The 18,336-nt window shown below is 43.5% G+C and overlaps 1 protein-coding gene across 1 annotated transcript in view; it reads right to left on the reverse strand.

The window, feature by feature from the left end:
* BARX2 (BARX homeobox 2) overlaps window positions 1–18,336 on the reverse strand; it is a 65,017-nt gene that overhangs the window by 25,114 nt on the left and 21,567 nt on the right. The window lies entirely within an intron of this gene.

Genomic DNA, 18,336 nt, shown 5'->3' on the forward strand with positions numbered 1-18,336 from the left:
TAGGGGCATATTTACTTTGAGATGACAATCAGATATCCAAGGAATGATACCTCCCAGAAGGGGAGAGTCACAAACTGGTGCCCCAACAGAAGAGTCTGAGATCGGGATGTAGATTTACTCAGAACCAGAGATGAAGTGTTCGAAGTAGAATCCATCTCCAAAGAAGAAAGACTTAACAGAAGATGAAGGACGGGGCCTTGGGGTACGTCTTCACCAATGGGGCTGGAAAAGGAAACGGAACCTATAAACAACACAGACATTGTAGCAAAAGCCAAAGAACATATACCAGTGAAAATGGCCAAAAAGAATTTCAGGAATGGTAAACTTTCAACTCGGTTACCCACTAGCATATCTTTGACATAACTTTGGGAACTTCTCCCCTTCTCTGACATTTCCAGACCTGCCTTCCCAGTATAGGACTCTCCACCAGGCAGGCTGGGAAAACGTGCAGAACATCAGGGCACTGGGCACAGTTTTCAGAAACCCCCCCAGAGGGGGAGGGAGATTTGATTACTTTGGCCCTGTGGCCCTGTGGGTCTGCAGGCAATCTCTTGATTGCCCAGAGGGAGAATCACCCGCCAAACTCAGAACACCTTAGGCCAAAATGCGATTTTCTAAATCCAATTTCATTTTCTTCTTTGCCCCGCACATTCTACTCCCAACTTAAATATATTCTCTGTAGCTTGTCTTTAGTTGCAAAGAATTAGAAACAAGGTGAGATAAAAGAGAATAAAATTTCAATTCAATTTAACAAACTATGGAATATCTGATGTAGATACTGTGCCAAGAACTGGGGATAAAATGGTACACATGGCAGACCAGGTCCTTGCCCAACTTATGGTCTGCCCAGGGTGGGAGACAGGTAAGAAGCAGTTCAGGGTGCTATAAAGAGCACTCAGCAAGAGGAGTCAACCAAGGATAGGTGGTCAGGATCCCCCTGAAAGAGGGTCCTCTAAACTGAGATTTGAAGGATGAGGTTAGCTGAGATTCCAATCAGAAACAAATAAATAATAAGGAACAGGTGAAAGTATACAAATTTGCCAAGTATTAAATGTAAAAGATATATATATTTTTAAGTTAAACAAAAATCACAGGAAGTGAAAATAAGGAAGGCACTTGTGCTTCACGGAGACTACCTAAGAAACTTGTGGTGCTGAAACTGGCCCCACCGCCTAAGGACAAGTGGGAAGAGCTCTCTGCTGGACCAGCAAGGCAAGCCGTCCACAGGGGCACTCAAACAAACCAGGGCCTGGGAAGGCCCCCAATACAGTCGACGCCCAAGCACTTCCCTCTGCTGTGATGATTGGCAGAATACGGGCATTTTCATCAGGAGGCCTCAGGATCATGTAGTCATATGGCTTCTACGGGTAAATCTCCTCTTCCTGGCATCCCCATATTTTCCGATAAAAGTCTGTCCTTAAAGGCTATGCAGCTAATGCAATCAGGGGACACAGAACAATGCTGCCAGAAGGACTCAAGCTTTGGAGGAATCTATCCCATCAAACAGAAGGAAAGAGAGGCTCTGTGGTTGCTGGAAGGATCTTCTTGGATAGAAATGAAAGAGTTCCTCTCCCTTTCTCTTTTGTTCAAGCCATTAAGATCAAATGGCAGCCAATGTATCCCCCAAACAGTACTGGGAAAATTATAGAGCAGACAGGATAACAGCAATAAGGGGTAAGAGCAGAAATAACAGCGGTAAGGATCTGCGACACAATGAACACAATGAATCACGTGGAACATGGTCCCCAACCATGACCAAAGACCATTGCTGCCTATAGCAAAAGGCCTCCCCCTTCCCTGCACCGAGCCAAAGCCTGTCTTTAATTTCTACTCTACCCTGAATGCCATTACGTTTGCTTAGCTTTCAGTCCACAAGGAAGTCTCTAAATTTCCCTCATCGGTTAATGGTGAAACTAGATGGTTTTTAAGGTCCCTTTTTGGTATGAAGATGCAATGATTTTATGAACACCATCACATCAGAGACAGGGTGTCTCTCCAACATTTCTCAACTCAGTTGTAAAGTCTTTGCAGTGTACCTCTATCTCCCAGCGAACTTCCCACACTTTGCACAGGATACCAACTGAACAAACATTAGCTGAGTTAAAGGAGTGTGCTAGGAACGAGCGTATTAAGGCATGCAGGCAGTGATAAACTCTTCCCTCATCTGATATCCCCATAGATGACCCAGATCATAGCTACTGAAGGCAAAAGCCTATCTTTGAATAAATCTCACCATGCAAAACTAAGCCTTTGAGGCTTTGTGATTTACAGCGAATGACACAGTGATTTACAGAACACAGAGATTATTTTTTCTAACCCAGCCTTTGATGGGTGAGGCAGAGGGAATTGAACAAAGTCACACAGAAAGTCAAAGTCTTACCTAGGACCAGAGCTCAGACCTCCAGAGATAAGGCCACACGTTCTGTTCCAGTCACCGTATTGCCTTTCTAGGCAAAACCCACCAAAATGCTGAGCACTGTTTGGCCTCACACACTTACTTTCCTCCCTCATGTGGTCCATTTTTTTCATGATTAACTCTTCTACTCTGCAACCCAGTGTTAAAAGCACCATGACTTTAATAATCTGAGAAGATATAGTGAATATTACCTTGGAAGTTCCCGGGCTTTTGAAATTTCTTTTTTCCCCAGCTTTACTGAAGCACGATTGACAAATAAAATGGAATATATTTAAAGTGTACGACACAATGGTTTGCTATACGTATATGTATACACTGTAAAGTGATTACCACGATCAAGTCAGTTAGCACAGCCAACACCTCATACAATTGCCTTTTATCTGGCGAGAACCCTTCAGATCTACTCTCGTAGTAAATCTCAGCTATTGAGTACCTTATGGTTAACTATAGTCACCATGCTGTACATTAGGTCTCCAAAATTTATTCACCTTATAACTGAAAGTTTGTACCCTTTGAAGAGCATCCGGGCATTTCTTCCACCCCGCAGCTCCCTGTTAACCACTCTTCTTCTGTTTCTATGCGTTCAACTTTTGTAGGCTGCACACATAAGTGAGATCATGCGGTATTTACCTTTCTGAGTCTGACCTACTCACTTAGTACAATGTCCTCCAGTTCATCTATGTGGTCACAAACCGCAGGATTTCCTTCTTCTTTTTAAAGCTGAATAATATAAGATTTATAGATATATACACACACGCACATATATACACACATATATACATATATATCACACTTTCTTTATTCATTCATCTTTCACTAAACACGTAGGTTGTTCCATGTGATGGCTACTGTGAATAATGCTGCAATGAACTTGAGAGTGCAGGCATCTCTTTTAGACAGTGCTTTTATTTCCTTTGGATATTACCCAGAAGTGGGACTGCTAGATTATATGGTAATTCTATTTTTAATTTTTGAGGAATCTCCATACTGTTTTCCATAATGGCTGCACTCATGGAGTCTATTTTCTAGGAAGCTTGAGTGTATCAGAGATGAACAGCTAATAATATGATATATTACCAGCCAATCTGAAAGACTTCTGCTTGGAAATTTCTCCTAAATTGGGCTAACACATGTTTAGAAAGAGAGGAGAAAGGAAAGTAAGGGTAAACTTTTGATTTTATTACACCTCGGCCTGCAATGTTTGCTCTGACTGTTCATAATAATAATAATAATAATAATGATAACTTACTCTGTATTAAGGGCCTTAGGAAGAGTCAATCTCTCCAAAAGAGGCTCAACAAGCCACTCCCACCAATCTTATGTCTCAATTCCACCCATAATCTCAAGGCAATGGACAGATGGTGGGGACAAAGGAAGGAAACCTTTGAGCACCACTATGGGCAGGCCTTTGCACACATACACATCTCTTCTATTCCTCATGAAAAGTATCAGATGACTAAGGCACATATCTGGGATCAGAACAGAAATCTGTTTGATTCATAGCCATGCTCTTTTAGTTAGATCACCCTGCCTTCCAAAATGTTAAAGCACAATTACCAGGGACTTTCTTTTCTGATATCCCAGTGTTAGACTCGGGGTACATTCACACCTCGTTAGAACCTGCTGCATCTTCTAGGTGTGCTGGTGAGTTATGCACTGTCCTGGCTCATATTGCATAAGAAGAGTTAATACTTATCTCAAGGCCTCTGTAATAGTCAAGGCACAGCTCCCAATTCCCAAAAGAAAAAAGCAGATAAAGGATATATGTTTCTTATCACATTAATTTCCAGTAGGAAGCATTGTGTTTCAATGTAGAAAATTTAAATCTATTGAAATATAAACACAAAAAAAGTATGTATATTCCCACATCCAAAAAACCCAACGAAGTTCACAGATTTCCGAAAGATGAAGGCGGTACTTTTGGAGAGGCTCTGCTCTGCCTGGAAGAATCATGGCACTATAGTTTTAATCCAGGCAAGAAAAGAGAACAAATAGTTGTGTTTCCTGGGGAACGGCTTGGGTTGAAACATCATATGACATTCAGAAACCCATCTAACACAGAAATAATGACTCTCTTACCAAGACCAAAGAACTGAGCCAAGCCACACACTTGGGCAAAAACTTACATTTGTAGCCAGATGCCCAGGTGTTTTCTCACTTTCCATGAGCCCTTCCTCACTGACCACGTGAGGAGAGAGGCATTTTTATAGAACTTGCAGCATTATTCCTAGGAATATATACCAATATTGCTTTGGGTTTCCCTTAATTAGTCAAATTTACCTTTCCAGCTGGTAGTAAGTTAGCAAGCAATATAGAAAAGTAATTGCAAAAACGAATACTCCCCCCAGGAGGTTCTGCGGTCAGGGTTATAGGCTCAAAAATTATCATCTATCAACAGCAAAAAAAATAAGGTCAATAAATTACAGTGCAGAATGTTCCCAAGACTACATCCCAGCACTGAATTTAAAATATGTATATATTTTTAAATTTTAGGTTCTGTTGCCTACTAAATGAGGTGGATATCAGAACAAGGTTTTGAAATTTAATTAGAAAATGGAAAACTATGAAAATGTCAATGTGCTAATTAACAGATTTCACTTTTTATGTGCTATTATAAACTGAAAGGACTATAGAAATGTAGGTGTTATTATTATCTGATGGGACCTCTGGACCAGCACAGTCCTTCCCAAACATCTCCCTTCTTGCCATCAACATTACAGAGCCGAATTCCCAAGATTTCACTTTTTCAGAGCCGAATTAACAGATTTCACTTTTTATGTGCTATTATAAACTGAAAGGACTATAGAAATGTAGGTGTTATTATTATCTGATGGGACCTCTGGACCAGCACAGTCCTTCCCAAACATCTCCCTTCTTGCCGTCAACATTACAGAGCCGAATTCCCACACCAAGGAGACTACCAGCAGAGACTCAATGTGAATCTGCCATAGGCCCACGTCTCTCTGACATTTGAGAGGATATTAGACAAGAGAGACGTTTAGGTCCCCAAACAGAAGAGCTTAGACATGCACTCTGTCCTGTAGACACAGGCTCCTTCAATCTGGCCGGGGCTCTCTTCTCACGGTCCAGCCCCGCAGGCTCTCCATTCCACTGCCCACTGAGGGCCTTTCAGGCCAGATCCTGCCCTCCCCCCAGCGCCACGTGAGGGGTGGCATGACGCTGTTCCAGGAGCGCCACCTGCCCCTTCCTGGGGAACAGAGCTGAAAATGAGCCTGGGCCCCACGGCGTCCCTCTCTAGCCTGGCTGTGTCTACACTCCTGTCCCACAGCTCAGCAAAGGACTAGCAGAAGGCAGGAGTGGTCTAATGCCTTCTTAAGTACAAATAAAGACACTGGATAAATATACTCCTAGGACACCTCAAAGCTTCCAAAAACAGCCTCAACAGCAGCCAAATGATACCCTACCAAAATCTCAGGGGAAACGGTCTATTCGCAGAGGAAGAACCAAAACTGGCCTTTTACATTTTTAGGCCTGTAATGAAGTTGTTAGAGTCAGAATCGGGTTGTTACTTTTTAAGGTAGTAATCAGATAAAAACTAGTGGTGATACCTTGTTAACTCACTCACTTACTGATTAGGGAATCTACCTGGTCAGAGTGCAAGGGGGAAATAATCAGCCCCAACATGTCAATTCCTAATGTAATTGATATATTCTACAATTTTATATTATTCTTTCTTTTTTACTTTAAATAACTTTCAGTTTACCATTATAGCTGACATACAATATTATATTACTTTCAGGTGAACAACTCACTTATTAGACATTATATTACTTACTAAGCTATTGCCCTAATAAGTCTAGTACCAACCTGGCACCATACATAGTTATTCAGTGTTATTGACTATATTTCCTATGCTGGACTTTACATCCCTGTGACTATTCTGTGACTACCAATTTGTACCTCTCAATCCCCTTACTCCTTTCGCCTATCCCCAATCCACCTTCCACCCGGCAACTGTCAAAATGTTCTCTGTATCTATGAGTCTCTTTTGCTCTGCTTGTTTGTTTATTTTGTTTCTTTAGATTCCACATACAAGTGAAATCATATGGCATTTGTCTTCCTCTGTCTGACTTATTTCATTCAACACAATACCCTCTAGTTCCATCCATGTTGCTACAGATGGCAAGATTTCATCATTTAGGCCCGGCCGGGCGTGGTTCAGCGGTTGAGCATCGACCTAGGATCCTAGGCAATCAGGGTTTGATTCCCAGTCAGGGCACTGTGCGTCACCCAGCTGTGAAGGCTGGGTAAACAACCTAGGGTGCAGACACCACTGGCATGATTCCCAAACACAGAGATGAAATGACAGAGATGAACCCACAGAATCACAGTGGTAAGATTTAAAAAGCACATTTGGCCTTATCACCCATACCAGCCCCTGGCCCTGAACTCACCTGCAGAACAAATGGAAGGCCTTGCATTTCAAGTGTCCCCATGGGGAACAGCCAGTCCATCTAATGCAACCCTGCCTATGACAGGCAAACATAAAACAAGGGGCAGGAGGTTCTAAAAAAGCCCACATCTCTGAAATTGGATGATCTTTCTGGAGATGGAATCTGAGAAGCCTAAGATGAGCTGAAAGCCCAGGTGAGGTCAGATCCTATAATAAGAAGTCTCAAGAAACAGTATCACGGGAAGATTTAAGGGAATTCGTGGGACTTAAGCCACCCATTCACTTCAAAGACATCTAGGGTCACCTATGGCTTCGGATGGGACTAAGATGGAGTGCTGGCATCTTTTTTTCAGGAGGAGGGGTACAAAGGAAAGTTGGGGTAAGAAAAGAGGAGTTTATTAAACCAAGTCTTGATAAATGCCTTGTCTGAGCTTATCTTGTGCAATGAAGGATCTGTTCATTCATCAGCTTACGACACCGAACGATTTAGTTTTAAGAAGGAGCCTAAACATTTTTGAACCCAGTGCTCTCTGATCTTGGAAATGGTTTGCAAACCTCTAGTCTTTCTTGGGGAGAGGAAGACATGCTGAAGGTAACGGAAGATGCATTTAACATACAAGTTGTAACAAGTGGGCTCAGCAGAGCAACCAACGTGGCTTATCCGACAATCTCTGGACAGCTGTAGGAAGGAAAGCCCGCTGCCTGGAATAGTTCTGAGAGCATTTCCAATGACATCCCGCAGGTTTTGCTATAAATAAATAAACAAAAAAATTATAAATAAATAAGGTGAGAGGCTTTTCCTGATGCTTTTGTGTCTAGAAGAGGAAACGGGCCTTGAGGAAAACAAATGGCCAGTCTGGCCCCACACGACTTAGTCATGGAAGGCATCAGTCTGCCCTGGTAGGCAACGCTAGCACCCTTGAAACTTGCTATCACCATTAACACCAGTGAACATTTACTGGGGCCTGATTATGGGGCCGATCACCGGGAGTGGACTGAGAAAGTAACAGAGCATTATCATGGATGGGGAGGGAGGAATCATCTCATTCTTAAAACGATAAAAGATTTAATATTAAATTGAAATAAAAGTAAAATAAATTAAAATTACAGTGTCAGATAAAGGTTTAATGAGCAATACTGCCCTACTTAACATGCCTTAAAGTGAAATACTTAATGCCTTGGGGCCAGAAGGAGCAAGAAGCCCTTTCACAAACTGCCAGCTGACAGCTCTACTGTGTACTCGAATTATTTTTGGCCTAAACTCTTCAGCCATTATGAAAACCATTAGTAATAAGCATTTGCGTTTCTCACACCTAGCTCCAGTAGTCTTTTCCCAGACCTCGGATGCCCGGTCTCTCCCAGGCTAGCGTGTGACCGCAGTGACAGTCATTACACCCAGAGGCCGGTTCACTCCCAGCTTCTTTCTCCCCACTGCGGCCATCCCGGCGCAGGGCTCACACAACTGGAGGACACGGGGACCAACACAACATGCGGAAGCCTCGGCAATGGACCCCAGGCTGTTGAAGACAGATCTGAACCCCAGCTAGGAGCTGTAATTAATTCTGTAGAGAAGAAAGCAGGGGAATGAGAAACATGGTCTACTGGCATGCTGAGAAATATTACCAGAGTCTTACACTAGAATCAAAGATTGAATTTATGTAACTCCTTTCTCTCAGAAGCACTTAGGTAAGCCGTATAAAATAGCTCAGTCACAGGGCCTAAATTAAATACTATCCAGAACTGAACTGAATCGAAAGTCACAGAATCTTTACAAGCCTAGAGCTAATTTAGAATTTAAACAATTTCAGAAAAATCACCAATTGCCTTTTTTTTTTTTAATTCTCTGCCAAGAATATGTTTTGTTGATTTTAGAGAGAAAGGGGGAGAGAGAGAGAAAGAAACATCGATGTGAGAGGGAAACATGGATTAGCTGCCTGCCATACATCACCCCCACCAACCAAGGATCAAACTCGCAACCTTTCAGTGTATGGGACCGATGCTCCAACCGAGGCTCACCCACCAGGACACCAATTGCCTTTTTCTTAAAACAAGAATATACCTTCTCAACTCCCCAACTTCCCTACATTACTGGAATGTAAGGAAATGCAAAGAACTATCAAACCAAAGTATCCCTGAGGTACACACTGTCCACTCCCACATTCCCCGCTACGTCTGGACATAAGGTACAGTCATTCTTTTCCTCAGTGTCCTACACCTGTCCTGTCTTTCCCAGTTCCACTGTCACTGACCTTGTGCAGGCCCTTCAGCCTTCACGCCTTGACCACACTGAGACATTATGGTCTTCCTAAAAAGTACTATCCATCCTTGCACTCCCTGCCTCCGAAACCTTTGAGAAGTGCTGTGTCTAGAAGACAAAGTTAAATTCCATGAAACGGCAATCAAAACCCCTGATAAACTGAACTGGGCCCCAACTCACCTTTCCGATCAAGTATCTACTCAGCCTAACCTGCTGCTTACTCGGTGCATGAGAAACACACTTTGTCCACTCGGGCCTCCCTCCTTTGCTCACACTGGTCCTATGGGTGGTGGTTACAAGCCCAGCTCAAGAGCCACGCAGCCCTGGGTTTGAGTTTAACTCCACCACTTAGTAACTTATGTGACCTTTGACAAATTTCCTTAACCTCGATAAGCCCTGGTGTTGCCACCTACCAAACAGAGATAATAATAACACTCAGCTTATACATGAATATACCGTGAGAACGAAATGAGATAATCCATGCAAAGCGGTTAGCATGGTGCCTTGGAGGAATATGTCCTCAACTGTTTGCCTTTTAAATTGTGAACTTAATTCTTGAAGGCAAAATTCAAGTTCCTCCTGCAACTAGAAACTTTTCCCAACTGGATCTAAAGATACCTCTTCAAACTTTTAGTGTCCTTAAATTTCCAATCATAATTTAGCAGCAAATAACTGTGGGTTTTTAAAAATCTTGTCATGTTGTTTTCCTCTATCTAAAACAGAAGCTTCTTGTTTTGTTCTCTAAGTCTACCTCAGGACTTATTTCAGGGCTGGGCACAGAACTGGCACTCAATGAACAGTCCCTAACTACCCCAAGCGTGATGGCATCTCCCTATTCCAAGCTGGTCTACAGATATCTTATAAACTACTTATGTGGTATACCTTATATTATCACTTAAGTTTTCCGAATTAAATTTCCAGCTCCCATCAGGCACCTTAAGGACAGGAGTCCTGCTTTATATATCTGACACTCCATCCCTATGAGTCTCAACCCCAGTTGTAAATTAAAATGACCTCGGGAGCTCTTAAAATAGATTTATTCCCGTGCCCCACCCCCCAAGTTCTGATGTAACTGGTGTTTGGTGGAGCCTGGTGGTTGTGCGTGCAGCCAGGGTTGACATGTAACTCATACCCAAGTACAAACTACCAGTCACCGCATTCTTGCTGATTTGCTGATTGACACGCTCATGGACCATAATGAAGCCATCATGAAGCTCGCAGTCTTCTGTCTCTAAGTGAATAAGCCCATTTCCTCTGAACTTGGCTTTACATGAGCCTCATCCCAGCTCTCACCGTCCTCCTGATTCCACCCAGCCCACTGCCCACAGTCGAGTTCCAGAATTCCCACAGAAGCCCAGCTCTGCCAAAGATGCAAAGGCTCCCGGGGCACCATAGCGCAGCCAGAGAGACTGGAATCTGCTGAACTACACACCTATTTCAAGCCTGTCCAAGAATGTACTTGGAAAAAATGTCATTATAATGCAGGCTTATCGATAGTATAGCCATCGTTCTGGATTCTGGATAGTGACTGAACTTCCCTTTGAGAGCAATAAAGGCCATTCATTGCCCATCTCCTAGGGCTCATGTTCGACCACATTCAAGGATACTTACATAGAAACCTGCTTGTTTAATAGCACCTGTGGTAGAGAAATGGGGGGTGAGAGGGCTGAGATACAGAGTCCCTGAAAAGGACACCTCTTAGAAGAAATCTGAAGGTGGAGAAAAAACAGCCACAGAGTTTTCCACATAGTGGAACAGCATATGCAAAGGACCAGAAACAGGGAGAGGCTTAATATGCTCCAAGAACAGCAGAGAGGATGCGCATGAAGCACAGCAGGAGTTTGGAGAGACAGGCAAGGGCCGGGTCATGCCGGGTGAAGTAGGCTTTGCAAGACCATCCACACTCAGTGCTGTTTAAAGGCTGAGGTTCCTACAGCAAGAACAAATCTATCCATGAAATTATGACGAAGAGAAAAGAAATTCGTGCTAGTTTGCTAAGAGAGGGACAATACATTCACATAATTTTTATTACAGTACAGTTGCTCCTTGAGCAATGTGGGGTTAGGGGTGACAAGCCCCACACAGTTGAAAATCCAAATATAACTTTTGACTCCCCCCAAAACTCAGTTGTCCCTCAGGATCCATAGGGAACTGGTTCCAGGGCCCTGGTGGATATCAAAATCTGCTGACGCTCAAGCCCATTATATGAAATGGTGTAGAACAGTGTACATAGTCGGCCCTCTGCCTCCTTGGACTCTCCACCCTGGATCAAAAATACTGTTTCGATCCAAGGCTGGCTCAATCCGTGGATGTGAAACCTGGGGATATGGAGTGTCAACTGAATATTTTTTGAAAAAAACCTTCTTATAAGTGGGCCCACACAGTTCAAACCCCTGTGTTGTTCAAGGGTCAACTGTATATTGTTATAATTGTTCCATTTTATTAATGTTGTTAATCTCTCACTGTGCCTAATGTATCAACTAAACTTCATGTATAAGAAGAACATAGTATATATAGGGTTCAGTACTACCCACGGTTTCAGGCATCCACTGGGGGTATCCCCTGAGGATAAGGGGGGTACTCTTACAATGGCTTTCAGGACAAAATCTAGTCTCTACGGCATGGCGTGTAAAGCCCTGCCCACCTGCCTTCCTCCCTCGTCATGGAAGCTACTGTTCCAGTCACCCCCCACCCCCACCCACACACCTGTAAAAGTTGGTCTGTCTGCCTGGTTCTCCCTCACATGCTTAACTTTTGTTTATGCTCCCAGCTATACCAGAGGCACCAAATCCTCCAGGAATCCTTCTCTGACCCTCTCCCCCACTCTTCCATTCCAAGAGAGGGTTAAATGCCCTTCCTTTGTGACTGGATAGCATCTTGCACACATTTCTATCATCGTATTTATCGCACTACATTGGTAATTCCTTTTTATTTACGTCTTTCCCACTAGACTGAGCTTGACTCCAAAACTGCTTCTCAGTCCAGAGCTGTACCTTAGAAACAGCATCTAGTAGAGTGCTGACTATTTAGTAGATACTCAAAGTTTACTGAATGAATAAATGAAATAACAACATGGAAAACATCTGTTTTAAAGGCTGTTTGTGGAGTGGGACGGGGAAAGGTGGGATTTGAATTGACTCAAAGTTCAAAGAGAGCTAACCCACGCCAAAGCTTCATTAACAGAAGTACCAAACACAGACTGTGCACAGAGCATTGGGTCCAATTGTTAAAACCCTCCTTTAAATGAGACTTGAGTCTCCAGGACAGGGTGATGACACAGGGCAATCAGAAGCAATGTTGCCTCATGACCTGCTCACAGAACCAGCCTATCAGCTCTTGGTGGGGGTAGGCGGCGGGGGGGGGGGGGGGTGTGTTAAAGCTGTGCTTTCCTGACCTTTGTATCCCTAGCCAACAGCATTATACACAAAATAGGTGTTAAATGAAGATGGAAGGAGTTTGGTCTGATGGGTCTTAGCAGGGAAAGAAGCTGTCTTCAAATATTGGAAGGGCCTTTGCCTGGAAAATTCTATTTAGAATGTGTGGCTCCAGGGTGTGAAACGGACTTTATGCACCACAGAAAGTCAAAGTCACCTCTCTCTTTGTCATCATCATCATCATCATCATCATTTATTTCCTGCATTTTGCAAACTACCTATTACCTCAGAAGCCATAAAAATCCAAAAATTTAGGGTAAAAGCATTTGTTTACCATGAACTAAGCTGAACTAAGGCCTTACGAAAGAGCAGTTACTGATTTGGTCTCCGCTGAGGCTGGTTAAGGCAGCACAGAGAAAGCCGTGTCCACTGGCTTCACTGTCCCCTCACACACAGCCCACTGATGGTCCTAAGGTGCCCTGCCCAGTGTCCCCTCTTCTAGGGCCCCACGGTGCTTTCACGGCAGGCATCACTCCTCCAGCAGCCAGCTCGCTGCAGTTGCTTACACGTCGGTCCCCCACCAGCCTGGAAGCTCCTGGGAAGCAGGAGCTGTGCTTACTCACCTCGCATCCCCAGGTAGGACACCTCTGGGGGACAATACAGCCCAGGAATGTAAGCGTGAGTTTTGGAGTCAGCCCTGAATTTCGGATGACTCTGCCACTAACAAGTTGGATAGTCCCGGAGGAATTATTTAATCTCTCTGAGCTTCATTTTTCTGAACTGTGAAATGAGGGCAAAAGTAACAATTATGCCGTAGGATTATTGTGAGAATTAAATGAATTTTTTGTGATTTTAATTAATGAAGAGCTCCTTAAATGGTGGTTTAAAATAATGGGCACAAAAACAGAGAAAGATATATACTGCATGATAGCATTTATATGTGAAATCGAGGGGGGGTGGAGTAGAACTCAGAAACAGAGAGTAGAAAAATGGTTGCCAGGGGCTGGGGGGTAGATAGGGAGGGGTTGGTAAAAGGTTAGCAAACTTTCAGCTACGAGATGATTAAGGTCTGAGGAGCTAATGAAAAACATGGTGACTATAACAACACTGTATTGTGCAACTGAAACTCGCTCAGAGAGTAGAACTTAAATGTTCTCACACACACAAAAAGGTAAATACACGAGGTGATGGATGTGTTGATTAGCTTGATGGGGAAAATCCTTTCACAATGTACACATATATGAGATCATCACATTGTACACCTTAAAAATCTTACAATTTTATTTGCCAATTATATTTCCATAAAGCTGGAAAAAATGGGCACAAGCGATATTAGATGAAGGCGCAATTATCATGGTTTTACACCACCCATTTACTTTTTAAAGTATTTATTTAGGAGTTAGCGTATGTGAAGCACTATGCTTTAAAAAACAAACAAACAAACAAAAAAACCTTTTGTCCAAAATTTCATAATCTAGTAAAGTGATTAGTAATATACATAGGTACCTATAGAGCCAGGCATTCAATTGAAGGTGGAATAAAGAATGTAAGTGTCCTAGAAATTCAGTAGAGGGGTGAAAACTTCTGCCTGGGATGCTGAGGGGAGGAGACAGGAATGAGCCGCACTCGGAATAACAGAGGATTTTGAGGCAGAAGGAAGGAATGCAAGCATTCTGGAAGAGGGGACATGGTGGCAGAGGTCTGAAGACCAAAGCATGCAAGGCAGGTTAGGGAGGAAAGTCATGGACTAGAAACTAGCGTGAGATGTGAAAGAGTTTCCTACACTTTCAACCTCTGCTGTCTTTCGAAAGTCATTGTTTCTTCTATGTTCTCCCAAGAGCCTGAAGGGTATGTCTGAGCTTTCACTCTACTGTAAGTATTTCAAAAACAATTTTTATTTGTAATCTTTAAATAATAAATTATTATCAGTTATGTTATCAATTAGGAAACTGTTACATGTTATATTAGTCCTGGTAATAATGGCCTGAACTAAGAGTGTCCATGAAGAGACAGATAAAAAAGAGAAACTACACGGTTTATGGGGACTGATCGGAGGTGGGAATGTAAGAAGCCAAATCAAGGCTACTCCAGAGCTTCATGCCCGTGAGCAGGCGAATGGTGATCCTAATAAATAAATGACAGATGTCAAAAGAAAGTCCTCCATGGGAGAGAGGGGCACAGAGAAGAAGATGAAGATAAATTTGGTTTCAGACTTACAGGCCCTATCATCTAAGTAAACCCATCACCTCTACTAGACTATCTACTCAAGTTACGCTCCCTCTGGAGGGAGAGTGGGCTGCTCCTGGCATTCTAAGGAGGGCTCTTTTATTATCCTATAGTTGGAATGGCTCAGGACTGCTCCATATCCACGGGAAAGAAATGCTTCTGCCCACAAGATCTGAAGACTTAAACCCCTCGGAGCATTAAGGGTCTGCATTTCACTGCATCGATGGAAATCTCTCTCAGATCAAGCGATGGCCACGAGGACTCAAAACACAGATCAAGAGGATATATGTATGAATGTATATATAACCCACATATTTTTTGCATACTTCCAAATTGCATTGTTTATGCAGCTGTTCACAAACTCAGCTTCTCTGTTTATTTTTGTCCTTAGAGGAAACAGAGAAGAGGGTTCTGCCTATTAGGCAAAGGAAGATCAAAGGGTCCCCTCCCCAGCCTGAGAGGGTGTCCCACTAAAGCCTCTCATCTGAGCAAAGATCAAAACGAGCCTGGAGCCCTCGGAATGGCTCCTCTGCAGCGAGCTGACAATGGCACCTGTTGGACTCCTCCTTTCACTGCCCACACCAAATGGACAGGCTTTGTGTTTTCCTGGGACTGAGATGTGAAATAACCCCGAGGCTCTGCAAAGAGAAAAGCATTTCCCACCGGGCTTATTGAGACAACATTCCTCTCACAGAGCAGGTAGCATTGCTGCTGTTTTATGAACCAAAGTGGAGGAAGAGCCCAGAAAGGTCAACTGACCAACTAAAGGCATCCAGCAATTTATAAGTGAACTTGGAAAGCAGATGTTGTTCCCTCGCTTTCTCTCTCGGGACAAAGGGGAAAGGATAACACCCTCTATGTTTTCTTTTCCCCATCTATCGGTGTGTCACCCTCTTAATTGGTTCTAATCACCTGAAGCCAGATATAAAAGTGACATCTATTCCCAGCATCATTTTGATTGGCACCTGAGACAGGCCCGCCCTTGTGACCTGTGAATGGGGCATTGTTCACCCCCTCTCCACTGCCTGGGGTTTACTTAAGGATGTGGCAATAGCCGTCAGAACTATAACAGAAACGGTGGCGTGTGACGCTCTGGGTCTCAAGAGTTCTTTTGGGAACTTCAGGGCACCCGCAATTCCACATCAGAACGACAGCAGGAAGCGCCAGTGAGGTCGATGGAACTAAAATGAACAGTCCTGCGTGGTGGCGCGGATGGGCCTTGCAGTCACCCCTGGCCTGGGACACCCGCGCTGAGCCAGCGCTGTGGCCAAAGGCGGCCAGGCCCGTTGGGAAACGGGTCCGAGCACGGAGGCTGCCGCTGGGAGGCTGCAGGTTGAGAAGCCAGGAGCAGCCTCCTGGATGAAGCCGGAATAACACGGGGAGGCAGGTCCACGCTTCACGTGGCCTTTGACCATCGCTCCTTCCAGGGCTCAGTCTACAGTGTCCATGATAAAAATTAAGTCTGCGGCACTGCCCTGCTGTAGTCACTTCTACTTCTTCCACCTGTTCTGTAGGCGAGAAGGAGAGGAGAGGGAGGAACGATTTCCAAGTAAACAACCGACTGTGACTCTCATTCCAAACAGCTAACTCCTGGCTAAGGGACCCAAAGAGGCTGCGGGAGCCACTGGGGCCCAGAGCTCTGTAAAGCAGCGGAGCCACGGGAGAGGCCATTTCAGCTCCTTATTCCAAGGACACCTTGAGCATCCCACACTGGTACATGCCAATTTCTCCAAATCGTGTGCATTTGTATAAAGAAGTGATTTGCAAACACTATCTTCCTCTGAGCAACTGCTTTATTGTATATTGGTTGAGCTCCTCACCTGGCCAGAATCACTTCCTTCCAGGAATATCTTATTTGTTGATAGACTTTAAGCTCCTCATGGGTATTTGTTATTACCATTTGTTTTGGATCTCCCTCAGTTTCTAGAATGTTATCTTACATACTTTAGACTTTCAGTTAACAGTTGCTGCCTAATCAATTAATTGATTGATTTCTCCTTTAGAGGATCTACTAAGAGCCAGTCACAAAAGGATTTAACCAATCAGTTAATCCTCTGACCACTATAGTCTTAGTATTTGCAAACATTAAAATGTCTCCTTTAATTTCTCAAACATTAAACTTCATAAAATCGTTTCATAAATAGCTCATTTTTGTCTTTATAAAACCCTATAAATGAGAGGGCACTATTAATAGCCCTTTTTCGCAAATGGGGAAATTGCAACATTTCAATATTAAACAACCTACCTACTCGTGAACTAATTTTTACAACTCAATCATTCATTCAAACATTTGTTGACTGCTTATCATATCTATACAGTAGACCCCTGAACAACAAACCCCTGGTTAGGAGCACCAACACCCCCCTACTCACACAGCCTAAAATTTGTGTATAACTTCTGACTCCCCCAAAATTATTTGTCTCTGGGTATCCTCGGGGGATTGGTTCCAGGACCCTCTCAGATACCAAAATCTGCAGATGCTCAAGTCCCCTATAAAAAATGCTGTAGATCAATGCATATAGTCAGCCCTCTGCATCCACGGACTCCCGACTATAGACTGAAAAGAGTACAGGTATTTATTGAAAAAAATCCACATGTAAGTGGGGCCACACAGTTCAAACCCATATTGTACAAAGGTCAACTGTACTAGTATGGGACATCCAAGAGTTTACTTACACACACTTTCCCATGTACGATCCTGTGTAGCAGGTGTTATTATGACTTTTTTAGAGATTAGGAAACAAATTTTCAGAGTACCTAAATAATTTGTCCAAATTTACACACTTACTGGTGAGGGACTGAGAATTCAAACCAGGCCCGTGCCTTGAAAAGCTGCAGGCTGTTATAAATACACAATGATGCCTCTCAAAGAAACCCTGAAAAACAGCCAGACTGCAAGCCAAGGCCCAGGACTCCAGCGCAGTGATCACTTCACTTCATCCCACACGACAATAGTTGACAGTTGCTCATATACCTCCGTGTAAAGACACTTCCATGCATTTCTTTTTTCTTTACCCACCTTCCTTATCATAAACCTCAAGCTTTCTACTTTCCTTTAAGCCAAAAAGCAGGTGCTGAATTCTTCAGGCTCAAAGTGTGTTTTCTTGACTTGTGTCCCTCTGTAACAATTTCTCTCTTTACTGCCTTAGCCAAGTTTCTGGCAAGGCTATATTATCTCTCTTCTCCTTTCTCATTTACTCCCAAATTTACTGCAAGTTTGATTCTGTCCCAACCATTCCACTACATGTATGTCCAGACCATCACCAACCATTTCCACGCCCAGGCCATGCCTCTGAGGTGGGGTCCTGAGTGCTGCTCTGGACACTCGTCAGTCTCAGCTACGTTTCACACTGCTGATCACTTATTCCTTTTGAGACTCTTTCTTGACACTCCTTCCTGGTTTTTCTTTTCTCTTTCTCCGGCTAGGGCTTTGCTTAGGGTCCTAATTCTCTCTCGCCCATTAAATGCTGGGATTCCCTAAGGCACCATCCTTGGCCACGCCCAGTACTGCCCTAGTTCATCAGCTTTTGTCTGGATTTTGGCAAGAGCCTCCTAACTGGTTCTTCTGCCTTCAGTGTGTCCTGGTCAAAGTCACCTTTCAGAATGATTCTCCCCAAGTCCAAGTCCAGTTGTTATTCCCTTGCTTAAG

This window comes from Miniopterus natalensis, chromosome 20, assembly GCF_054644295.1.
Source record: "Miniopterus natalensis isolate mMinNat1 chromosome 20, mMinNat1.hap1, whole genome shotgun sequence".
In the NCBI taxonomy this organism is placed as follows: Eukaryota; Metazoa; Chordata; class Mammalia; order Chiroptera; family Miniopteridae; genus Miniopterus; species Miniopterus natalensis.